This window comes from Haemaphysalis longicornis, unplaced genomic scaffold (genome assembly GCF_048455015.1).
Source record: "Haemaphysalis longicornis isolate Haplotype H1 unplaced genomic scaffold, Haemaphysalis longicornis Haplotype H1 scaffold_13, whole genome shotgun sequence".
In the NCBI taxonomy this organism is placed as follows: Eukaryota; Metazoa; Arthropoda; class Arachnida; order Ixodida; family Ixodidae; genus Haemaphysalis; species Haemaphysalis longicornis.
In genome coordinates, this window is record NW_027526233.1 from 10,623,765 (window position 1) to 10,648,497 (window position 24,733).

Consider the following 24,733-nt stretch of genomic DNA (forward strand, 5'->3'; position numbering starts at 1 on the left):
CTTGGCTCGCAGTGGATTCTATTGATTCGCGTTGTCTAAAATAATTGCATTTGTATTCTTGTTATTGAGTTTTAAAGCAAACGCTAGACAAAAGAAATCTGGTTTTGGCAGGCAGTACGTTTTACGTAATGTACAGAAGTTTTTACAAAACGAACGCAAATCAGTCACGTGACTACTTGGCGGCTTTTTTAAACGCACTAAAAGAGGCGACGCTCGCACACAGGTTCAAATATATAATAATTGTGAGCAACATGCATTAATCATTTAAATAAAAAGATTGTCGCAATATGAAGTAGTTTTTATTGAATAAAAGCAACTACAAGTAAGGATTTGAATGACTAACACTTGAATTCTGCTTTTTGGTCGGGCAGCTTGGTGTAAGTTTACACGACATCTGAACCCAGAGCTCTGTACGCGCGCAAGTGCGATGCCTTACATCGATATGTACTTAATGTACAAAATTACTAGTGGCACATGAAGCAGTGAACATACTGCTTAATTGGTAAAACGCGAATGAGAATAACATCTGCAGTAAAGTAGGCTTTGTTGCACGACAACAAAGCTTTGCAAGAAAGCAGCCACGCAACATCGTGCATAGAGAGGCTGAATTGTAGAGCGGCAGAATTGTGGCGCAAAAGCTAGTTACGTACACGCCACACGTCCTGATATTCTCCCGCCTATTTTGTAGGGTTCCTGAGAAGGCCATTTAGTTGCGTAGCAATATATATTACGAAGCATAGTTTTATTCATGTTCTTATTCGCAGAGCGTTATCCGGTGCACAGTTGGCAATGTTTTTAACGTAAAAAATAGACAACCCATTTAAATCATATACAGAAGCAATGTCAATCATACTTTCTGCTTATTTCATCAACATTGAACAGCATTGCAGTAAAGACTTTAATTCGTATATATTAAGTATATTGTGTTATTGTTACATGTGGTTTCTATGCAATGTTAAAATATTTGCTAGTCTTTGCGCAATTTAGCATTTCCATTCGCCCATAGTTACCGACAATTGTAAGAACAAAATAATTTGGCTACCACAGGTATGGTATGTATTGTAGATGATTGCTTTCTGATACGACATATTCAAAAATATTGTTAAAGTGAACCTCTCTATGCCCACTCATGGCGCTTTTACGGCTGTACGCACTGCAGGAAAGCCAGCTTTATCAAATGGGAGGGCTTACGGTGGCGATGATGATGATAAACTCAGCGCAGGAAAGCCAACTTTATACAATGGGAGGGCAAATTGTGGTGTCGTTGATAAAACGCGAAGTAGGAAAGCCAACTTTACAAATTTGGAGGGCACATATTGAAAAAGAATAATAAGAAGACGAAGAGGAGCAGGATGAAAAAGGCGAAGCTTTCTCCGATACAAATGAAAAGTCCACACTCCTATCCGCCAAAGACCAAATCAATGACAACACTGAGCTAACCGAAGCAGCATATTCAGATGACCCAATTACACTCTAAAAATCATAATCACCCAATTAGCTTAGCTCAGCAATTTGCATTGTGGACTTTGCGTTTGTATCGTAGAAAGCTTGGCGTTTCAACCTTGTGTGTTCCATAAACAGCGTTAGATTTTTTATGCTTTACAGTCCTAGAAAATCAAATTTTGTACCGTTTGCGCAGAAGCGGACAAAGTCACGGGACACACACCTGTGTGCCCTTACTTTTCATGTGTTTGTATCTGCGCCACTAAATCTTGCAATACGGTAGCAACAAACCTAAGTATCACTGGGGAAATTCAATCAGTCAATAAATATATGCTAAAAATGCTGTTGACCCGTGACTCCCATTGCAAAGTGCAAGAGTCCCGTGACCCCTCCCTGTTTTAAAGAGGGTCGTGGAGCGTAAAAGAGAGTCTTAGTAGAGTCTAAGGGAGTCATTGCAGCGACGACTCCCTTTGGACTCTCTTTTTTTTTAGAGTGCAGGCGCAGAATCTTTCAGGAAACATTTCCAAGACAATTTCACGCGCGAACTCCCTCTGCACTCCCTGACGTCACCGCACAGCCCCGTATCACACCAGTTTGAGGCAATTACAATCACAGTAAATGGTGTCACCCGTGCAGTTGGAAGACTTTCAACGTCTACAAGTGCCGGCCCTGACGGCATAAGTACATTACTGGCCCTTATGAGCTTACTTACCCATTTTCCAGCAATCACTAGAAACTGGGTGTGTGCCAAAAGACTGGAAAGCTGCGCACATAAAGCCATCGTTCAAATCTGAAGACAAAACGCATGATACAAATTATCGACCTATATCTCTGACATTTATTTGCAGCAAATTATTCGAGCACATATTGCATAGCGATATAATGACCCATCTAAACCAAAACAATCTTCTGCTTCAAAAACAGCACGGCTTCCGACAAAACCTTTCATGTCAAACACAGCTTTATGAATTATTGACCGACCTTTACAAATCCCTTCACATGTCCCTTGATACCGACGCTGTTTTATAGATTTTACTAAGGCCTTCGACCATGTGCCTCACAAACGCTTACTTCAAACCTTTAATAGCCTAAGCCTTGATTACAGTACAAAAAGATGGATTGGTCAATTTATAACGAACCGTACGCAGTGTGTTAATATAAATAACTACATTTCACCTCCTATTCGCGTCACATAAGGTGTCCCGCAGGGCTCTATCCTCGGTCCCCTTTTGTTTGATTTATACCAATGACATCGAAATTGGCATAAATTCTTCCATTCGCCTTTTCGGAGATGATTGCTTAATATACGGGGAAATAACTAACTCCACTGACGTATCTGCTCTCAGGCACGTACCCAGAATTTTTTTTCGGCGGGGGGGGGGCAACCCAAGGAGACTTTTATGCAAATTAAGGGAGGGGGGGGGGGGGGGCGAGGGTATCGACCGTTACTAGTGCAAACACTATGAACACCCAGAGTTCACCATAAAGGCGTGTAAAACTGCACAGAGAAAAGAAATTAAGTTTAGCCGCTTTTGTTATGGAGGCGAAGTGAGATTTCAGCGAACAATAAAGATTCCCAGGTGGTCAAATTAATGCGGAGCCCTCCACGACGGCGTGCCTCATCGCCTGAGTAGCGTAGACCCGTTAAACCCCACAACCAATAAACCAATCAATCAATCAACTAATTAATCCATTGAAATGTATCTAACAGATGCGCTTGTAAGATACCCGCGTATACCCTCACTTGGTAAGCAAGGAACCAGACCGAATGGACTCGCCACATAAAGAAACGCAGGAACGATACTGCCAAGAAAAATTAAAATGTAAAAACGTAAAAATGTAAAATAAAGATATCTATTGTGGTTTGTTGGGTTAGTTCTGGAAAAGCCAAAGAGAAAGATACATTGGCGGAGCGATCGAAGTTCTTTTGGATCCCTCCTTAACTGCTCTACCAAGCCCAGTGACAAACCCGACTAGTAATGTTATTTGGGATGTTGCTGGCGCCGCTGAACAATCAAGACGCAGCGGTCCTAGACGTACCGCGCCCATGGCGCGAAATTAGAAAAAGTGTCACATAAACACGGCAGAAAAGGGCAAAGGACATGCAATCAACCTCCACCTGCGACGGAGTTTTCTCTACTATCTTTTTAACTAAAAAGATTTTGATACAAATAAGTCAACTATATACCCCTTTGTAGAAACGACAACGATGGGGGAATGCGAAACTTACCAAATCAAGTACAACACCGTGTTGCGTCTATGTGGCGTGATCTGCCGTTACGATCTCCTATTGGTCGAGTCACACCACAGGCAGGAGATGCCTATAAGTACCGCCATCCCAAAGGTGCAAAAATAGAAGCGGAAAATGCCCAGATAACAAAGGGCTGTGGTGTATTCTTTTTTTTTTCTTTTTTTTTTCCCGTTTTCTTTTTTTTTTTTACCGAGATGGAGAATAATTCTGAACAATGGCTGACACAGGCGAAGATTCATACTCTGCAATTGTTTAATGCAACACAGTCACATGCATATACAGCAGCATACTCAGAAGTAAAAGACGCGCTCAGCTAGGTGCAAAAACTTGAACCATGAAAACAAGGAAATCCCAACTCATCCCACCCGAATTTGACAAAAGATCGTAACACAATTCCTTAAAGAAGGAAGGAAGTATAATACAGGGCATGAAAGCACAATTCCTTAATGAATCAGGGAGGAAGTTGAAATGTGAATAAACTGAAAATTACATGCAAAAAATACAGTGCCTCGTTATTGTGTGACTTAGTATACGATATCTTTACTACATACGCTATTTACACAGACGAAGCCGGTCCAAGGATACGCACTGAGAGAATTACACACTCACAGTTTAAGCAAGAAAACATAGTACTCATTGCACACACAACAGCAAACATCCTGGTACAAAAGAGAATTAAGCAACTTGTATACCGTTATAAATAAGCATTACCCCGAGCACTACACCTCTATCTTAGCAGCACACCATAAATAAGAAAAGTTCAGCGCTGTATTCACCGGTGATGTTTTTTTTCTCTCCGCCGGTTGTACTTTGTGCCGGTTCAAATATGCTTTTTAAGCCATGACAATTCGGCGTGGTTTCCTCATAAACGTTGAAATAATTGCGTCTACACTGACTGGTGCCCGATGAATTGAAATGAGGGCTAGCCCGTTAAGGCGCTTCTCAGCGGTTCGGTTTCTTAGGTACGTCTTAACCCTCTGTAATGTCGAGAAACTGCGTTCTGCCGTGGCGGTTGTCACTGGAAGCGTAGCCAAGAGCTTGAGCAGTGAGTGAACGTCCGGAAATAGGCTCCCGTCGCATTTCTGCAAAGCGTCAGTTGCGTAGCGCGGCATCTCCTTGACTGCTGTTGCTTCCCATTTCTTTTTCAACATTTCCCACTCTCCCCTCATTGAGGGAATGTGCGCTGTCTGCATGTCCTGTATGTAAAATTGGAATGCCGGCTGCACGGACTCAAAGTTTCGTTTAGAGGCGTGTTTGGGTAGAACAAACTGCAGACTACTCAAAACTTACCTGTGACTTACAAATCGGCGCTCGAGGGAAGCTCTCAGATAGTCCATGTAGGGAATAAACGTCGCTCGCCTATAGTATTCCTCTGTTGAAGCTGATGAGAAGTTAGCCGGATGTTTCTGCGTGCCGACTACTCGCGCATTTCACACTTTACGCCGAAATCAGACGCTGTCTTTTGACATACGGAAAAAAATTGCCGAAACTCAGCCTTGGAATTAACACCAATTTCTTCGAGCTAATTCAACACGAGGTCTACGTAGTCTAAAGCGACGTTCATGTTTACAGACGTGCTCTGTAAGTACTCGGACAAACGATGTGTGAAGCTTAAGAAGGTGTCACAAACAGCAAGACATATGAGAAAGTTGAAGGAGCATACTCGATGGTGGAGTGCAGACGCGGTGGAAGCGCTGGTTGCATCGCGAGCTGTCTCAATGAGCTCTTCTAGTGCGGCAACTATTTGGGGCAATGCCTCACTAAACAATGAAACCGCCTCATGGCGTTCTACCCACCTCGTTTCACAATACCGTTGTAAGCGGCAGAAGAATTTCGAGGAACATTCAAGGTGCCTCTTCAGGAGTACAGTTCTTTGAGGCGATCCCCTGAAGAAAGCGCAAACTTCCTTCACCGTGCCGAAGGCGCGTTGAATGTCTCTAACTTTGGAGGCGTCGCTCAGGCAGAGGTTGAGGGAGTGCGATGAGCAGTGCGTATACAACGCAGGTGGAAACTCTTCTGGAATGATTGCCTGTACACCACGGAATTCTCCACTCATCACCACCGCGCCATCGTAACCTTGGCCCCTCATGTGTTTCAGCTGAAGGCCTAGCTTATTAACAAGCTCACTTTTCAGCGTGTGAGCTAAGCTAGAAGCACTGACATCTTCCACAGCCACAAAAGACAAGAAATCCTCCCGAATGCACAAAGTGTCGGGGTCGACGAATCGCACGCACAATGAAAATTGGTCTGTTTGTGATATGTTCGATGTTTCGTCTGCTAGCACGGAAAAAATACTGCTTTGTTGACTTCGCTGACGATTCTATCTTGGATCTGTTTCCCAATAACAGAAATGATTTTATTTTGTACGCGTGGACTTGAGTACAGAGCGTTGTTTGCGGCTGTTTGAATGTGATCAACCAGCACGGTGTCCCCTCCGTTTGCTCTCTAGCGTAAAAGCGCCCTAAAGTTGACATCGTTATTTGCTGGCTCTTCAAGAGTAAGTCGCCCTGAGTCCAGGAGATTTGTTGCATGTGGTGAGTGTTTACTTCGAGTAAAACTCCACCGGTACTGAGGTTTTTAGCATTGTGGGATTTGCGAAGGATTCCTTTATGGAACGTCGAAACCAGGAATACAGATTTTGAAGACAGAGGTTTTGATTTGTCCGCAGATTCAACAGCCAACAAACGGGGTAGATTCAACTGCCAAACAAAGAGAGTCATGGTTGGAAGGGGTGGAAAGGATACTTCTGTGCGACCCCTTTTCAGGGGCCGATCAGCTTTGAAGGAGGGTTTACGGTTTACCATGTTGCATGTAATAAAAGCAAGGGACATCGTTCTAAAGCCTTATCCGGATAGCTGAAGAGGTCTCGGAGTTCCCTGTCTGGTAAACAGACATGGAGCTGATCCGCCGGAGCTTGACCACGGCTCCGACGGACACCGTTCGTGTTTTCTTTCCCTCCATCAATAAACACATCGTCGCGGTTGGTTACAACTCATGTTTGGGGGCTCGGGGTCCGCGGTGTCGCCAATACCGTCACCATAAATACTCAAGCTGCTGCATGCGGTGTTGAGAAAAAAATGGTGAGTGGTGCGACATGTGGGTGGCCTGAACCGAAATCACCGCAGGACAGTTAGGTTGATCGTATAAAATCGCTCCTCAGCACGAAGCACAAAGGATTTATTACTTGGAATAGGGAAAAGAGGAGGGCTTTTAGCGCAGCTTCCTGCCTACGCCGGGGGCTGCTCGATGGCAATTGTGCCGTGAAGCCGTAGTGCTTTTGCATGCAAGAAGTATGAAAAATAAAATGTACAAACTAAAGAGACTTACAGGGCTCTTCGCTATAAGCTCACTCCCGTCCCAACACCCGTTCCGGACACGGCACTCGAGAGCAACTGTTTCCCCTTGAATGGCGCCGTCGGTCCCTGGTACGTACTTACACTTTAGCGTCCCGCTGACAAGGAAATGGGCTGCTCTGTAGAAATGACGTCCGACTGTGTCATCGGCCAGAAAAGTCGTCCTAGCCCGGGTATTTTATTCTGAAACTGCCTCAACCTTCATACAGTGCTGAATTTTTTATGTGCGTTTTCAGATATTTCAGGAATTATATTCGTGGTTGCGGATGCAGACATACTATTTCGCAGCTTCCAACTCTCCGCGACGCTTAGACGTGGTTCTACGACCTTTTCTTTTGTTTTGTATAACAGCTGAGTGTCTGAGAGGCATTGAGATCTGTGGGATGTCTTCCTCCCCTTGGAGGAATGAAATCTCTTCGCGTGGAGTTCTGTATCCCTCCGAAATCCGCGACGTTCCATTTCAGAAAACGGAGTGTTGCACGAGATCGAGGAATCCGCCTAATATTGGTTCAGGATTATTTTAGTTGCGTTCAAGTTCTTACGCATATAAAACATGCAAAAACATGCACACCACCCTCCTGTGAAACTGTTCCACAGCGCGAATGCGGTGTCAGTGTGATGGTCGTACTTGACATCGGCAAGTAGACAGGGCAATTGTAATTACAGAATTGGAACACAATTGGAATGGCCTACGCCGTTAAAGACACCCATACAATTCGATTAGCCAGTGAGGATGACACTTGCGGTCACGGGCTAGTGGCATAGGCTTAAAGGAGCCATGAAGAGAAAACAAAAGTTTGTTTTATTCGAAAGATTAGGTGTTTCATAGTACCCCAAGCGCTTTCCCGGAAGCAAATGATGCTTTATTCACTGATAAATAAGGCAATTTAAGCCAAAATTTTAAATCTCCCGCTAAAATTGAACATTCCGTGACGTGTACAATGGCGTCATAGAGCCGGTCCATGAAACAGATACTTAGTATGTCGACTCCATATAGCACCCACACGCGGGAGTCGATCGAGACGGCGGCCATTTTAAAAATACTAGTAAAACCTAGTGCACCCGCAGCCCTAGTCATGGAATCGCCTGATCAGGAGAACAAAACTCTCGCCGAGGAGCTCGGGCTTGCATTTAACAACCTCACACCACAATAACGCTCAATGCTTCTAAGTGCACGAGCGGCAAGAGTTGTGGGATACGCGGTGGACGGGAAAGCGACCATTCCGCGATAGCCACAACAGACGAACGCCCAGCCGTCGGCACCGCTGCCTCGTCAGCCCCGTCGCGACGGACGAATATAGACTGGTACGTATGTGCCGTATTTTGATTACGGTTAATAATAGTTCAATTTCAGTAGCAGTATCACTTATGCCAGTTGGCCGGTGTCGTGTATGGAAAGCCGTTCGCGCGAGCTCTCTGCTTCGACCAGAAAGATACGAGCGTCAATGCGCGGTGTTTACGGCATTTTTTTCCCCAAGGTCAGAGCGATTTGACGAAGTCGGCAACGAGCGCCAGCATGTTCCAGGAGTGAGCTAACGTAAGGGTCCCTGCCGTAACTGAACAAACTGAAGTTTTCAGTGGTTGTAAACTGGAAACGAGCTCGTAACGACAGCAGCAAACCAACACCATTCGAAACTTACGCGACGACTGGCACTATCTCGTCGCTTCTTGCTGTTCCTTACTCCCCTCGTTTCTATTTTTACCTTTGCTGGTTGGCGATATGACGGCCAACCTCCTGTGAAGGGATTACGATACGAAGCAAGGTCGCGGCTGTGCGTGCTGGAACGGTTCGTTGGCCCCGAAGAGCCTCGAACCCGAAAATTCGTCTGCGCGACGGCGAGATGTCGAGCTCGGCCGGCGCGCTAGTTTCGTACGCATTGGCGCACACGCTTGCGAGTTCGTTCGGACCTTCCACCGTTTACTCCACCGTTCTTTGTCATAAAAAGAATGTGCAGTATGTTTCACGGGCATTTAGCTCGCTATGCAAGCTGTAAGCCCTGCCTAACATGCGTTTGCTTTTGCCGGCCTCCGCCAATCGCAGAGCTTAGCCCATGTGACGGCATAGGTTCTGTTGCGGGAAATGAGCTGGTGGGTCGCATGACCATTCCCGTTTTTCCTAATTATGTAGCTTATTTGAGCGAAGTTTGCGTTATAAGTGGTGTCGTTATGGTTCTAACGAGGCAATCTTTCGAATGAACCAAACTTGTGTTTTCTCTTCATGGCTCCTTTAAGGCTTGTATGTTAAGCTGTGGCTTAACATACCCGCTAGGAGGTACACTTTGGGGCTTTCACTTGGACATAAATGATTTGGCATTCGCAATTCTGAAGAAGTGCTCACGTGTTATCAGAAGTATTTCTCTTTAAACAAATAATATATATGCTTGGACGAAATGCAGGCACCACGCGTTGCTGCTGCTAACTGGAACGTTGGCCTATTCAGTGAGCGAATTTTTTGTTGTCTTCCCAATAAAAACGGGTACAAATCTGTAGCCTTTTATTCACATATTGCCACTTTGAACAATCTAACGTTCTGAATGTGCCTCGCCCGCGCACCAAAGCTCCCTAAACTAATAGTTTCTATTTTTGCAGAATAGGTGAGATTTTTAGCGGTTTCTTACAAACATTAGTTGTTTTGAATTAAATGGCACCACGACGCACAAGTGAGTGGAAGTTGCTCTATTTTCTCACGCACGTAGTGTCACCGTATCTCTGATACATCACATGCCTTTGGGGACCTCTCGCTTTACCCAGTCGAAAATGTCAACAGGAATACGACAGAAACCCAACAAGAATTCCTGTCGTACGACACAATTTCTGTAGTTACGACAGAATTCCTGTCGTTACGACAAAGCTTTCTGTTGTTACGACACACATTTCTGTCGTAACGACAGAGTCAATCTTCTCAACGACAAACATTCCTGTAGTCACAACATAACTACCTGTCGTCACGACAGCCATCATGCTGTCGTGGCATAGCCAGCTGTCGTGACGTCTGTCGTTACTACAAGACTACGACAAAAATGCTGTAGTAGCAAAGCTGGCTGTCGTGACGACAGAATCTTGTAGTAACTACAGAGGCATAAATGCTGTCGTGACGTCTGTAGTTGCAACAGGACCACGACAAAAATGCTGTAGTAGCAAAGCCGGCTGTCGTGACGACAGATTCTTGTCGTCACTACAGATGCGGCTGCCGTGGCAAAATATGTCGCGATACATGAATCTGTCTACACAACAGCCAACGGTCGAACAAGATAATTCTGTCGTGAGGACAGCTTTGCAACTGCAGTTGCAAAGCTGTTATGTGTTTATTTCTTGCGATGAAAGAGAATATTTTTACCACTTTCCTGCTCACAGAATCAACGACGAAATGAAACTTACAATTTTAACACCGGGGACGCGGGAGCAGAATTGAGTTTACTATTTTGCTCGCTGTAACACGACGACTAACAAAATAAAACACACAATATCGCCCTAAACCCGACACCGCAACTCACAGCCAATAAAAAAGTAAAAAGGTGCGAACGCCCAAGAAGTTTCTTTCCATAAAAACCAAATTGTACGTGAGAAAAAAAGCTGAAACCGAACTCCACACCTACCCACATCGTGGCAGCAGGCGAACAGGTGAAGCACCAATGACAAAACTAAAAGAGAATCAATAAAGCAGACACAATAAACTCCTAACCACATGGACGCGAAATCACGCGTCGCGCGATCGTCGGCGTCGTTCGGCGTCAACGCGCGGGCCCTCAGGAGAGGGCGAGCAACCGCATGAGACCGGCGAAGTCGCGCGCCAGTAGCTGCGTCAGCGGGCGTTGCTGGACGTCAATTGCCATACTGTTGAAGTCGTTTATGAGCAGTTATTATCGATTATTGAACTGCAATTATCAAGACTTTAGCTTTAGCAAAAAAGAAAATCACTTGGCATATTTATTCATTGCTATATAAGTATGTTGGCAATGTATCTCGAGTCATCATGGTCAAATCTGAACAAAATAAGATAGGATGATAAACGAAGACGCACCTCGCAAAACTGCTTTAGTTGCTTCTTGATTTAACCTGCATGTTATGTACCGACTGCAGGTGCATGAATTCAAAGTGTAAGCAAAACAAATTTCAGCGCTGCCTTGATACTGCGTTTACCGTCGAACGTCATTTGTAGGTTAAAAGGCAAGGTACTCTGGCACCCTGACTGTACCCTGTAAAAAAAAAAAAAAACTGATCAAACCCTCGCCGCAAAAAAAAAAAAAAAAGGGATTCGAACCACGGACTTCAAAACTGAAGTCCGACACCCAACCCCTCGACCACACAAGGAGACGGGGAAGCATAGAGAATTCGGTGTACCAAACGAGGCTGCCCACAAATAGTGTCGGATGTGCTTTGTTTTGGTCGTGTTTGAGAGACTTGAGCAGTGGTAACGCTTGTTTCTTGCGCACCGATCTTGGAGCCGAGGACGCTAATGCTAGTGCTACGAGCGATGTAACCACAGGTCCCTCATTTGAGTCAAGAAAAGCTATCGCACATCCCCGGTCAGCGCAAGCCACGGGAGCTACGAATGGAAGGGAATGCGCCGCTAGAATTTTGGCGTTGATAACGCTTGCTCGTCACGCACCCATCTTGCAGACAAGCCACATTATGCTTATACTGGATGCGATGTAGCCAGAGCTCCCTTATTTAAATCGCAGATCCCCGATCTCCCCGTTGAAAGCCGAACAAGCCACAAATGGATAAGCGCTTGCGAACAGAAATAGCTGGCAATTTGTCTCAAGGCAACCGATTACCGCAAGTTAAAAATAAATCGATTGTTTTCTGCTGAAAGGAATGCCCCCAAACCACGCGAAGACGGACGCTGTCGCCCGCTTTCCGATGCTCTCTCGCGCTGCGTCGACGCCGATATCTGGCGAACGTAGACATCGGCGTCGCTCGGGCGTCAGCTCGCGTAGCCGTGCATTTCTGGCGACGACGTCGACGCGAGAAAACGCCGAAAGTGCTCTGCATGTGGTTGGGCCTTAAAGCAGCCCCGACCACTGCAAAAAGAAAAGAGAATCAGCGCACATACTATGTAGCCGAGCACAGTGCAGAAACACGGTGCAGAAAATGATGTGTGTGCTATGGTGTGACTGTGAGACTGTGATAACACATTGATAACACATGAAAGAACCGTGCTGAAGTTGGAAGCTGCTATCACTGGTTAATACAGTGCTAATTTTTATCAAGAGGTTTGTAACCCGTTAATAAATTATGTTCATTATTACAACCAAAATGATTGCGTTTTCATGTATCGCTTCATCGGCTTCATCTTCTGGCATCAACCAACGCCGCCTATATAGGCCGACTGAAGCCGTAGCCAGCCGTAGCCGCAGCCCTCACTGTTGCAACACACATGGCAACGCACATTACGCCGCGTTTCTTTTCTTGCGCTGGTCGATCGTTGTCGTATGCACGTAGTGTGACCGTGTAACAAAGCGTAACCGTGTAACGTTTTCGTTCAGTATGTTTTGGAAGGTAGAAGAGAAGTCGTTGGGCCTACGGACGAGCGTAATTTTTTTGTGGTGGACGTCGACGACTACGAGCGTGGCGTGGGAAGTGTTTTGGCTCGGCGACAGCGAGACGCGGGAAGATTATTCGACGGCACCATCGTTCACATGACCGGTAAGTGTTCTTACCCTTAAATTGTGCATAACAGTGTCTGAGCGCTTTTTAGCAGTTTTACATCTGCCACTAACCGCAGAAAGTAAGGAATGAATATCGGCATGCCGGCTGAGCCGTCGGAATGCGCGGAGATCCGCTTCACCGTAGATGGCGCCGACGCCGAAGAAAATGGCTCGTATTACCACCTTGCACATTTTCCACGTAACACGCTCTATTCAGGACTGTGCTGGCTACCAGTTAGTCGGGGTAGGAATTCATCTGCATTGTTCGTGTCGGCGTCGAGTAGTCGCCAAGCCACATTCTCACGTACAGTCGGCAAAAGGCTTTAACGCGCGAGCGGCGTGCTCCGGAGTGCGCGGGAGACACGTAGTGATAACGCCTGGTTTAAGATAGGTAGAATGTGTGCATGCGAGGCCCGTATCAGCGCGATGGCTGTGTCCCTCCTCGCTGCACCCGTCGCCTTGGCTTCCACGCCTTCTTTTACCGTAATAAGCGCTCTGTGCCTGCGCTGCCGGGCCGGGAAACAAAACCGGAGATTACCCACCTTAACGCTCGTTGTGCGAGTTTTTCGTCTGCATTAGCCTTGGCGCACAGCTGTTCATTGCGTTATCGTTCCGCCAACAGCTGCATGAGTCCCTTGAGCGCCACTGTCCGGTTTCAGGGCTCGGCTTTGCATGTCGCTGCTGACGGGCTCACGCCACAATACTCAATGCACTGTGCAAGCGATCACGGCCCGATATCTAGTTACTATAAAACACCGGCAGCGATGCGTTTTCTGCTATTGTCGTTCGTTGTCTCGCATACAGGAAAACACTCCTGTCTAAATTGTGTAGGGCGCCGCAAAAAAAGCGTTGCACTTTAGTTAAACGCAGCCAACGCTCTACTACCAATCGCTCATTGTTTCCCGACCCGGCAGTGCAGGCAGCGCTTCTCACGACGAAAGAAGGTACGGAATTCAAGGCGACGGGCACAGCGACAAGGGAAAGAACCATCGCGCTGATGCGGGTCACTCATGCTCACATTCTACCGGTGTCAAACCAGGCGTTCTCACTAAGTGTCTCGCGCGCAGTCTAGAGCACGCCGCTCGCGCGTTATAGACAAGCCTTTTGCCGACTGTACGAGCTTCGAAATCGTGGTTTTTCTGTGAAGGCCGTCTTGCCAGCAGCCACTGCAGTAATGTTATTTGTAAATGCTCTTATCGAACATGACGCACATAAATGCCAAGGCGCTAGAATAGCCACCGCTTTCAGGTATGTTTATTAGGGGAAGTCAATATTTGCATGAAAGTTGACCTCGTAACTATCATTAAACACGTGTAAAATGACACTGAAGTGTGCTTGTTGCTCTAAATAGGTGTCATTATGGTGGACGAGGCTCGGAACAAGTATGGCATGTTATCTCTTGACCTCTCATTGCAGGCAGACAAAAAAACTGCGAAGGCAGAGAAAAGATCAGCGAAGGTCGACATCATTCTTCGAGCTGCCGCAAGGGACCAAGACCCTGTAGCAGTTTTAAGGAAGAGGGTCGTGCAATTCCTTGCAAGGCCGAGATGCGGGGGCTGCGATCACTCAACGTGGAGAGGCCGGCAAGTTCTTTTCACCAGTGCGTAAACAATGCTCCATCTGTGTGCATGGCTTCTTATCACTATTATGAGCTAAGCAACGTACCAGATACTGCAGTTGCTATCATGCTTAGTTGGCTGTAATGTCAACTGTTGCAGGAAGGTTTCACTTCCTCAAACATTTGGCATTACCATCTAAGGAGCCTACAGCCTGATTGAACAGGTTCCTTTCTTTGGGTGGGTGAAAACAAAACTGCCCTGCAGCACGACCTTGTCACGTGGCTTCTATACGAAGATTTTGAGCTATTGGTTTATCTAGTTGCGAGCCATGGCCTTTTTGCAGGCACTGCATAAATTACTGCCCATTGAAAGTGCTTTACTCGCTGTAAAGGATTTTGACAATGAGATTGTTTGGAAGAGAAGGCCTAGTAAAAAAAATTCATAAAACTGCAATTCTAGTGAAAGTGCAAGAACATGGCAATGCTGCTTTATGTTTTGTAGTAGACTTGCTAACAATGTGACTATGAGTGGGCAACACAACTTATTGCTCTATATTTTTCATACAGCCCCAACCCTAAAAGTGACTTGTTAGTCTCATAAAAGGACAATCTGCACCTATGTAGAATGACTTGTTTGCGATTTTGTGCGTGCTGAGAATGGTATTGACCAACCTTTAAATTCTTTTAAAAGCGGAGCAATTTATTAAAGGCTGTGGCTAGCGTTCCGTCCAGACGGAACGATATACAAGTGCTAAAGTTCCGTCGAGACGGAACGGGGCGCTGCGGGTTATGCTTCCGTCCAGACGGAATACGTCTGAGAGCTTAGCGTTCGCCGGCGTGAAATTTGTACAGTTCCGTCTAGGTGAAAGGAAAACCGGCTGATTAGACGACGTGCTCCATCTTCAGATTTGGTGTAGGCGTTGCACTTCGGATAATGGCAGTATTGTACCGGGTTCGATTCCCCCCGGACATGCTTGTTTTTTTTTGTTTTTTTTCCCTTTGCGTGGTTGAGCCAGCGTTTTGCAACAGTTAACTTCTTGCCCACTTTACAATTGACGCGGGGAGAGCAGTCGGTCTTGATTTCGCACTCAACCGGCTGCTCCGCTACCGCTCAATAGAGCCAAGGCCGACGTTCATCGCCAGAGTTCCGATCACCTCTAGTTCGTAATGGTGATTCGGTGATTCGTAACGGTGACTCTAGCTAGTCAATGAGCAGAAGTGGTTTGACCAGTAGGGTAAAAATCTACAAAACTCAAGAAAGGCGATCGGACGGAGCATTTTCTGCCCGCGAAAATGTGCCGCGCACGCCACAGGCGCGCTGACGCTGCAGCGGAACCACCGGTACGCTGCGACCGGCGCGGCCAGTGGCAGGAACATGGCGGTGGCTTCGGCCTCGAAGTGGTGTAGGGAAACTATGGTGTCGGGAGCACGAGCGACCGCTCAAAATGCCGCTCAAGACACGCACGAAGTTGCTTGAGCGGTAAAGGAGCTTATAATTTTGGGCGAGAACGGTACTGCAAAACATCATCCGCACAGCTAGTGAAAGCGCCCATGCAGTATCTGCCGGGGTGGTGGCCTAAAATCTCTGGCGGTCTATGCTGGCGGAGCCAGCCGGCTGAGTCGAGCGCTTCAAAACTGCCGCCATGAGGCGCGTGCCTCCCCAATGGCGCAAGTCGCAGGCTCCTCCCACTGCCGCACGCGACGCGCGTCATTTTCTGAGTGAGGCAGCTAGAAGACGCGGGCGTCAAAAAAAAAAAAAAACCTGCTTCACAACAAGCAGCGAGGGCAGTCGTTCTTGATATTTACCCAGCTGAATGAACCGCTTCCGCTCATTGACTAGCCAGAAGAACCGTTAATTAGTAATCAGCATTACGAACTAGAGGTGATCGGACCTCTGGCGATGGACACGTCGGCCTTGGCTCTATTGAGCGGTAGCAGAGCAGCCGGTTGAGTGCGAAATCAAGACCGACTGCTCTCACCGCGTCAATTGTAAAGTGGGCAAGAAGTTAGCTGTTGCATAACGCTGGTGCAACCACGCAAAAAAAAAAAAAAGAAAAACCAAGCATGTCCGGGGGGAATCGAACCCGGTACAATACTGCCATTATCCGAGGAGCAACCCCTACACCACATCTGAAGGTGGAGCAGGGCGTCTAATCAGCCGGTTTTGCTTTCGTCCAGACGGAACTGTACAAATTTCACGCCGGCTCCGTCGGGACGGGACGCTAAGCTCTCAGTTGTATTCCGTCAGGACGGAAGGATAACCGGCAGCGCCCTGTTCCGTCTGGACGGAACTTTAGCACTTGTATATCGTTTCGTCTGGACGGAACGCTAGCCACAGCCTTTATTAAAACTGATTGCCTGTACTGCGTATTGTTTTAAGAGTGCAACACTTTTTCATGTGACTCAGGCACCTCTCCAGGGAGTGAAAAGAGTGGACATGGCCTGCAGCTCCCTGCCAGCATGAGCCCTGCAGAACCACCAGCACCCGACACCAGCTGCGCCAGCACGAGCCTCGCGGCACTACCAGCACGAGCCCTCTATGGCGCTGGCTGTGAAGAAAGTAGGTGTTTAACGCTTTCTTTCTGTTAGTCCCAGAACTTGGCTTGTTTTTGCTACTGTAGAAAGTAATCGTTTTGTAAAACATGGGGTATGTTCGACAAACAGGGTCACGTAAGACAACTCCAAAGCGGCGGACTTTTGTGCAGCTACAACAAGCATAGTGTGCCCAGTACCAACAGCAGTGCTCATCAATATTTCTATGCTTATGTGTATTTTGTACTTTTATTGTTTCTCGCATCATTCGTACTGCTGTAAAATGAATATGCATTGCATTTATGCGCAAATAGCTCATTTGGAAAGCTTGCAAGCCGTACCTAATTTGTGCTTGCTTTTGCCGGCCTCAGCCAATCGCACAGCTGGGCACATAGGATATCTAGGTTCTGTTGCGGGAAGTGAGCTAGTGGGTTGCATGGCCATTCCCTTTTTCCCTACTTATATAGCTTATTTGGGTGAAGCGCACATTAAAAGTGGTGTCACTATGATTTTAACGTGGCAATCTTTCGAATGAACCGAACTTCTGATGTGTCTGCATGGCCCCTTTAGCTGAAAGTTTTACAAGCTGGCATATACTTTTGGAGAGAAGTTTTACGAGTGTAATGTTATGCTCTGCAGTAATATAAATGAGAAAAGCACCACTTTTTTAGCACGGGGAGCATTCGTTTTACGAAGCAGTCTGTGTTTCAACCCCCCCCGGCCCCTTCGGGTTTTATTCCAGTGAAACCATTTTCTGGGTGCCGCTTGCTCTTGTCGTTTTTGCTAAGCACACACATATAAGCGGTTGCTGGTTTACGCGTGCACATGTGGGGACCAGAGGAAGGAGGGTAGGTCGTGCATGCAAAACTATAGGTTTCACACCCTCTTACATGTGGAGTCTTACACATGGATGTCGAACAGCCAGATGTGACCTGTCTGGTGTCTTCACTGGACGAGCAAATTGGGTTGTGTGCTACGCACACAGTAAGGGAAACAGACAGCCCCATGTTTGTTTGCTAGAATAAAGCTCGAGTCTGTCCAAGTTTAATTCAGTAAAACGACTGGTAAGTATGCTGCCTTGCAAATTATGAACAAACGTGGTTTGTTTCGTGCACTTCGTCGACTGCGCCCGGCTTCGCAGCTCATCTATGTGGAGCCATTGTGTTTAGTTCTATGAAATGGCAGAGGTTAAAAACACAGTTTTGGCAGTCTAATTTGCAGTCTTTTTACGTTGTTTGCCATTGTCTTGCATTACATGTATTGTTTTGTTCTATTGATGCAGATCCCTTCTGGCACTACCTGCAGATGAAGGGCTGCGAACCAGGGGACATGAGCAAGCGACACATGCTGCTAGCGAGATATCTAGCACGAGGGTCCGTGGATCTGCACCAATAAGAAGGTACATGTTTACTAATTTGGTTGCTGGAAACCTAGGCCAGTGTCTCTACTGTTTTAAAGGGACCCTGCAGCACTTGCCATCGACTACTCGGAATATAGTTTGGGGTAAAGTCTATTGTCCTAGAAATCGCCCTTCCAAGAATTATGAAAAGCCCTTTACTGTCACCGAAACTATGCACGATTAGAAATCGCGCATAGTTGTTCTCTCTCAACTCGACTGCGGACAACGCAACGAAAGCTGTGTGCTCTCTCCTGGAGAGGGGGGCGGCTTGCAGCGTTCTCTTCGGCGTCCTTGGACATATCATAGGCTGGGGAGTATTCTCTGCAACGTGGGGGAGGGGGGGGGGAGTCAATTCTGGTTTGGTGCCACAAAAAAGCAGGCATGGCTGCCTGCTTGCAAGCGCGCGCTCAGGCTGGTAGAGCGTTTTTGAAGCAATAAGCAATTGTTGCCTAGTGGTCTCGTTGAAAGGAGAGTATTGAGTTTTTCACTCAAACTCTGTGCGAACTCAGCAAAAGAAATACCAAACTGCGCGTGCATGTTTAGGCATAGAAGAGATTGGTACACAGTGCCGATGACGGCGAATCCTCACAAGAAATGTGAGAAATGAGTCGCAAAGTTGACCAGCGACAGCCAATTGAACAGCCATGGCCGCAATGACGTCGTTTAGGCCATGCCAAGAGCGAAGAGTGCGCGGTTGGTTTTTCCCCGTCTTTCACGATTTGTGTGCTCACCGCTTCACATGGACTAGTAATATTTGGCTCAGGTATTCCTGGCAGTATAATCTAAACATTGTGCAGGTTTACTGGCACTGTTTAAAGAGTGTTCCAGTGTCCTTTTAATCCAAAATGGTCAGTTACTGAAACAGAGGCATTTTTGATTGTCGGCATTGATAGTTTGTCTAAATTGACACGGCAACTACGCACCTCGACTGAGAAGACTGCAGTTCACGCTGCGCGCAAATTTTGCATTAGGGAGTATCGGCACTTTTTCTTTTTAATGTGTTTAATTTGCTGAACTTTTATCGTTGCTTAACTTCACTTAGATTTATGAGCTGGCTTATACTTTTTGGGGAAAGTTTTATGAGTATGATGTCACGCTGTAGTAATTTAACTCTCGTTAGCGCTGGAAAATTGACCGATTTTTAGGGGTCCAAGAAAAAAATTTTTTCTGCAGAATCATTGGTAAGAACTAATTAAGATAAAAAAATTACCACGCGTGGTGCCCGTGCCATGCGGTGAAGTCTAACCTGCGTTTCAACATGGGCAATTTTGGGTGGTTCCCTGGAAGAAATCTGGCGATTTGACATTATCAGAGGCACGAATGTGTCCCCGTGTGACGTAAAAACATTTTGTCAGTGACTGACTTTGCATTTACAGCCAGCACAGTATTCGGGACAAGCACGCGATGCGGAAAAACATGCATGGAGTTGAAAACAAAACTCCGTGGTTGATGCTTGTTGACGTTCACTGTCAGTTATCGCTAAAAACATAAACTTGCGGTTTATCATCACCTTCTGACTCGCTGTTGTAGCCTTGCTTACAGAAATGCGGTGCAATGCGCTAAAATCGTGCCCCGCAAACTTTGCCCAAGTAGCTGTTGTGCGATAAAAAGATCAGCACTATGAGCCTCATGCATTGCAGCGCACCTAACATTTTTGAAATGAAACAGTACAAAAGGTATTGGAGACTCCATCCGAATAGACATTTCAATCAAGGAGCAGGACTAGACCTCTGGAGATACCCTTGTATGGAAACGAAACTGGCAGGCGGACAGCTGGGGGTGTGTAAAGCCGGTTTGAAGTGCTCTTTTCGTCGGAACTGATATCTGGTGACTGGGTGTTATCTTTTGACTTGCATCGGAAGTTCTTATTGCAGAAAACGTTTTAGGGTGGGGGGGAAATCAGGAGTGGCATGCTTTTTTTTTTGTGAGGATGTTTAGCGGATGCTCAAGGCACCATGGCAGGTAGGCTTGAAGTTGAGTAACTGCAGAGTAACACTAAATATGAATTTCGCGATGCAGAAACAAAACCGAAACTGTTGTTAACTGTTTGAATGGTCCGGTGGTAAGTAGAACTACAACACAACTAAGAACAATGTGCACAAAGGCAATAAGACTGCCTAAAATCGCGAAGTAACTTTGCAAACGGGCACTGCTTGATATTTTCAGCCGATTTCAGGGGTTATTACTGTGTGACTGCAAACCTGACATTTAAAAATTATCATCTGATTCACCCTTCATGCCCTGATAATAAAAAACCAAACGCTGATGCAGAGTACCCTACGGTTGGCATGCATTGTTCTTTAGTAGCAGTGACGCGCAAAGACCACTCCCCTTTCTGCACCCATGTGATGCAAATGCATGTCAAAAATCACGTTTTTGTTGAAAAATGAAAACAAAACTGATTTTGAAAGGACATTTTCTGAGCTAAGTCCTAATGGCTTGACTTGTTCCAGAATTGCCAGGAACGCTGTGGAAAGGGGCTTGCAAGGTATCGTTTAAATTGAACGTTTTTGAATAGGCACAGTAATGTGAAAAGTACTTTATCAGCAATAGAGAGCACTTCTTATTGCTCAGCATGCAGAAGCGTGTTTAGCTTTTATAAAATGGCGCAGTTTAAGGACACAGTATTAGCAGTATGATTTTCAGTCTTTTTGTGCTGCCTGTCATTGTCTTGCATCCATGTTCGTTTTTTTTTTTTTTTTTTCTATCGATGCAGGTTCCTTCTGGCATTACCTCCAAGTAAAGGTCTGCGAGCAAGCTGAAATGCACAAGCGCCACAAGCTTCTTGCTAGATATCTCGCGCAGAATTTCGCTGATGTGCGCCGATAGGAGGTACATGGGCTTGTTTGCCAATTTGGCTGGTGTGAACGCCAGAGGCAGTGTCTCTACCGTTTTAATACTAAACAGTCATTGTGAGAAATGGCGGCATTTTTAATGGTGGATGTAATTTGCAATGTCGTTTTTGTGCTTCATGAGGTGTGCATTGATAGTTTTTTTGTGTCTTTCTGTGGCTTTCTGCAGCTGTACAATTCATTAATGGCAGCCTGTAGCTATTGGTGGCTTTTCCCTGGGAATGTAGTGTATTTACTATAAGGTTTTTGCAGCTTCAGACAACTTTGCAGCGTTAGAATTGCGCGGATCATCCATAATGCTTGTAGTTAGGGACGGTGCACTTTCAGCCTTCGGCAAGTCAATTCTAATGGTACTTGTACTTGTTTTTTCGAGCCTGGAGCTGTGTGTGCATGAAGGAAACTAAAATAAAATTTTTCTATTCTCTTCAGTTTGCCTGCGCATGGGCTCGTGGCATATTTGGGCTGTCTTAACTGTTTACTTACAGTGGACAGCCCAAATACAGTGCATGGCTGGATTCAAAAATACTGGTATTTGCTGCAACAGAATTGTTATGAATGCATTGTGCGACAGGTCAGGACTGCAAGACGCCAGGAATACATAACACAGCATCAGGACTTCGACAAGACAGGCATGATTCTCGCAGCAGAGCATCAGAACTGTGACATACTACAGGATTACTACAGGACTGCGACATACTACAGGATCACTACAGGATTACTACAGGGCTACGACATACTACAGGATCACTACAGGTTTACTACAGGACTATGACATACTACAGGATCACTACAGGACTACAACACACGATAAACCAACAAAATTGCTACAGGAATACTACACACGACAAATGTCAGAATGACGACACAACACGACGACTGTACGACAAGACTACGACGGTACGACTGTACGACACGCAAAAATACGACAAACGACGTACTACAGAAATTTTTCTGTTGTCATTTTCGACTGGGTAGTTTTCCTAAATGATACTTTTTAATTACACGCAGAGAGAAAAAAGTGACGGATAAACAAGAATGGAGAGCTTCGAAATACCTAATATTGTAACTATAGAGATGATTCGGTTTTATTTGCCGCTGCCACATCGATCTGTCTAGCAGGCTAGTGTTCCTTCAACTGGCTGGCCGTGATTGAAGGAGAGCTAGATTACTTAATGTTAGAAAAAACAATGCAGTCTTCCTATTTAGAAGCAGATACGATATGTAGCACATTCCATATTGGTTTATGTAGTCGACTAAATAGTGCGGTTTACACCAGTTGTAATGCGGTTGCTATCCACGGGGTAATTCACTAAGATTTTAGTTTGTCGGCATATGTCTATCCGTTTTTGGGGCGAAGCCTCTTATGGGCTCGGGGTGCTGGCGTCTCATGTCATCGCATCGTATCTTGTAGTCACCCCAGTAAAACACCGGGATACTCGTTTTCCATCTGCTCGGCCTAGAACGTTTCATCTGCGGGGGCAAAAACGCGTACTAAACGAACCTGCCGGAAGAGCGGTTTTTCAAGGCCACGCGCTAGAACGCTTCCTACTTCAAACACAGGAGACTTTTAAATCAAAGTTGGGTACCTCTAAACGCAAATGGCTTCATCTCCGTGGGCAGAAACACCAAGGCGCCCAGAATACGCACTGCGCGCTTCGCCCATACCCACGCTTCACGTTAGTGGAGATGGCATGGGATTATTGTCCGCACCTACTTTTCCAGTGGTAGGGCGTCATTTATTTTCCATCCGAAAAGGATATAAAAAATGGAGCACCCCTCCGTCCTAAGAACTTCCCGCTAGGCGAGCTGGCGGGAACTCTGGCACATGGTTGAGGCGCTGCAAAAATAGATTGACGCGAGAACACTAACGACGATGACAGTTGAACGCGAAGGTTCCCGTGCGGAATTACTTGGAATTAGTCTGAGTTTTGACTTTGACTCGTACAGCGTTCACTTTGGCTTGCATGCGGTTTGGACTTTTGATCGCAGCAGCTTTAACTTTGACCCTTCGCCGTTTGATTCCTCTCGAAGAAAGCTTCGCATTCAGCCATCATAGTCGTTTGACGCAAGGGTGTATGATTTTTCAGTCTAATTCGGCTCATTCATTACCCCCTCTTGAATCGAAATTGCTTCGGCCGTGTCGGACTGGCGCACAATAAAAAGAAGTGCCGGAATGACGCAATTGAATAGGCCGTGGCTTCAGAAAGGGATGGACCCACGTTGAATATCGTACCATGGAAGTGGTTTTTTTGTTTCCTTCACCCAAGATCATCGTCACCATGAGGTAAAATTGGCTTTCCTGCACTGCGTTTCCTACGCGAACTTCGCCGTCAGTGAGACACACAATGCCCGACTATAAAAGTGGAGAGTTTTGTGAGCGACAGGGTGTACGTCAGTGGGAAGGGAGAGGACGGTTTTCAGGATGCAGCGGAGGAAAGAGTTGGCAGGGGAACACCAAGTGAAGGAAAGTCTATTGAGCTTGTTAACGTAATTTTGCTGCGCCAGATGAACGAATTCCTGCCGCATCACATGAGCAATCATAGGGATTTATTTCTGTCTACCGTGAAAGAAGGAAATAGGACGCCTGTAACTCCATGTAACGCACTAAATGAAAACATTTCAGAGAAGCTGTGAACGGCAATACGAGGTATTAAAGAAGCCAGAGTTTGTGATTTCCGAGAAAAGGTGGAATGACTGCACCTAGACGAACGCTTGTCAAATTGGTAGCCAGGCCACCGACTAGTCTGGAGCCCGGCTGCTTGCCCCCAACACAGTCAAAACATATAAAAAGAAATAATTTGATGCAGCAATCTAAGGTACGTGGACGTTTTTACGGCTGATCAGTTTTGAAACCACCAGTCTAGTTGGATACCAGCGTGCAACTTGTTGCTGAGCTAGTTGGTGAGTAGTTCCCATGATTTGAGGCGCAACAAAAAAACTCCGATGGTGAATAAAGAGTAGACAAGACAGACGCTAGTAGACAGGTAGCACCTGTGCTCTCTACTCTGTATTAGAGATGTAACGTCTGTAGAAAGGTTGCGAGTGTCGTGGCTACTCTGTATTCACCGTTCGTGTTTTCTTTTGTTGCGCTTCAAATCACGGGAATTTCATAGCAGTATTTGCCGAAGTGTAAACAATGGTTGAAATACCTTACAGCGTTAGAAGTAGCGATGTTAAACGGATATGTGCACTTTGCTACTCATAGTAAGCTGCGAAAGCATATGTGGTGAAAAGGAAAGAACTGCAACTTCGTGGTTTGTTCGTAACGATGGGCCTGATTGAGCCTTTAGCAGCAACCTATGTGATTTCCTTACGCTTTTTATGCCATTAATTTCCTGAACGGATACGTAGTGGTGAGCAACGAAGTACCGCTGCCTCCAGGGAAACAGCCGGAGCTCGCAAAGCACGAAAAACAGGCTCGCTGCATAAAGTGCGGGAATACACCACTCTGCTCCTTGCTTTCCAGTCGCGTTGGCTATAAACCTGTTCTGCTGTGCGGGCAGGACCACGAGCAATTAAAGACCACTCTTGTGTATTTCCCTTCCACGCCTTAACAGCTTTGGTCCAGTACTTCTCCCTTGCAATGTTTGTCAAGCTTTTGAACAGATGCCGGCTATGTGTGTTATCTTCGCTTCCATTTATTGAAAGAGTTCGAAGGGTGTTTTTTTATGGTTAGAAGCATTTTTGGTTCTGC

General features: G+C 46.1%; 1 long non-coding RNA gene across 2 annotated transcripts; it reads left to right on the forward strand.

Annotated features, from left to right (window-relative positions):
• Positions 1–12,346: 12,346 nt before the first annotated feature.
• LOC144164242 (uncharacterized) lies at positions 12,347–21,434 on the forward strand. Of its 2 annotated transcripts, XR_013321112.1 has the most exons (4): positions 12,387–12,696; positions 16,664–16,816; positions 18,071–18,187; positions 20,904–21,434. It is a non-coding gene; the product is annotated as an uncharacterized LOC144164242 (long non-coding RNA). The 2 variants fall into 2 exon arrangements; XR_013321113.1 differs by lacking the exons at positions 16,664–16,816; positions 18,071–18,187; positions 20,904–21,434 and adding an exon at positions 14,115–14,230 and having other exon boundaries at positions 12,347–12,696.
• The last annotated feature ends 3,299 nt before the right edge of the window (positions 21,435–24,733 follow it).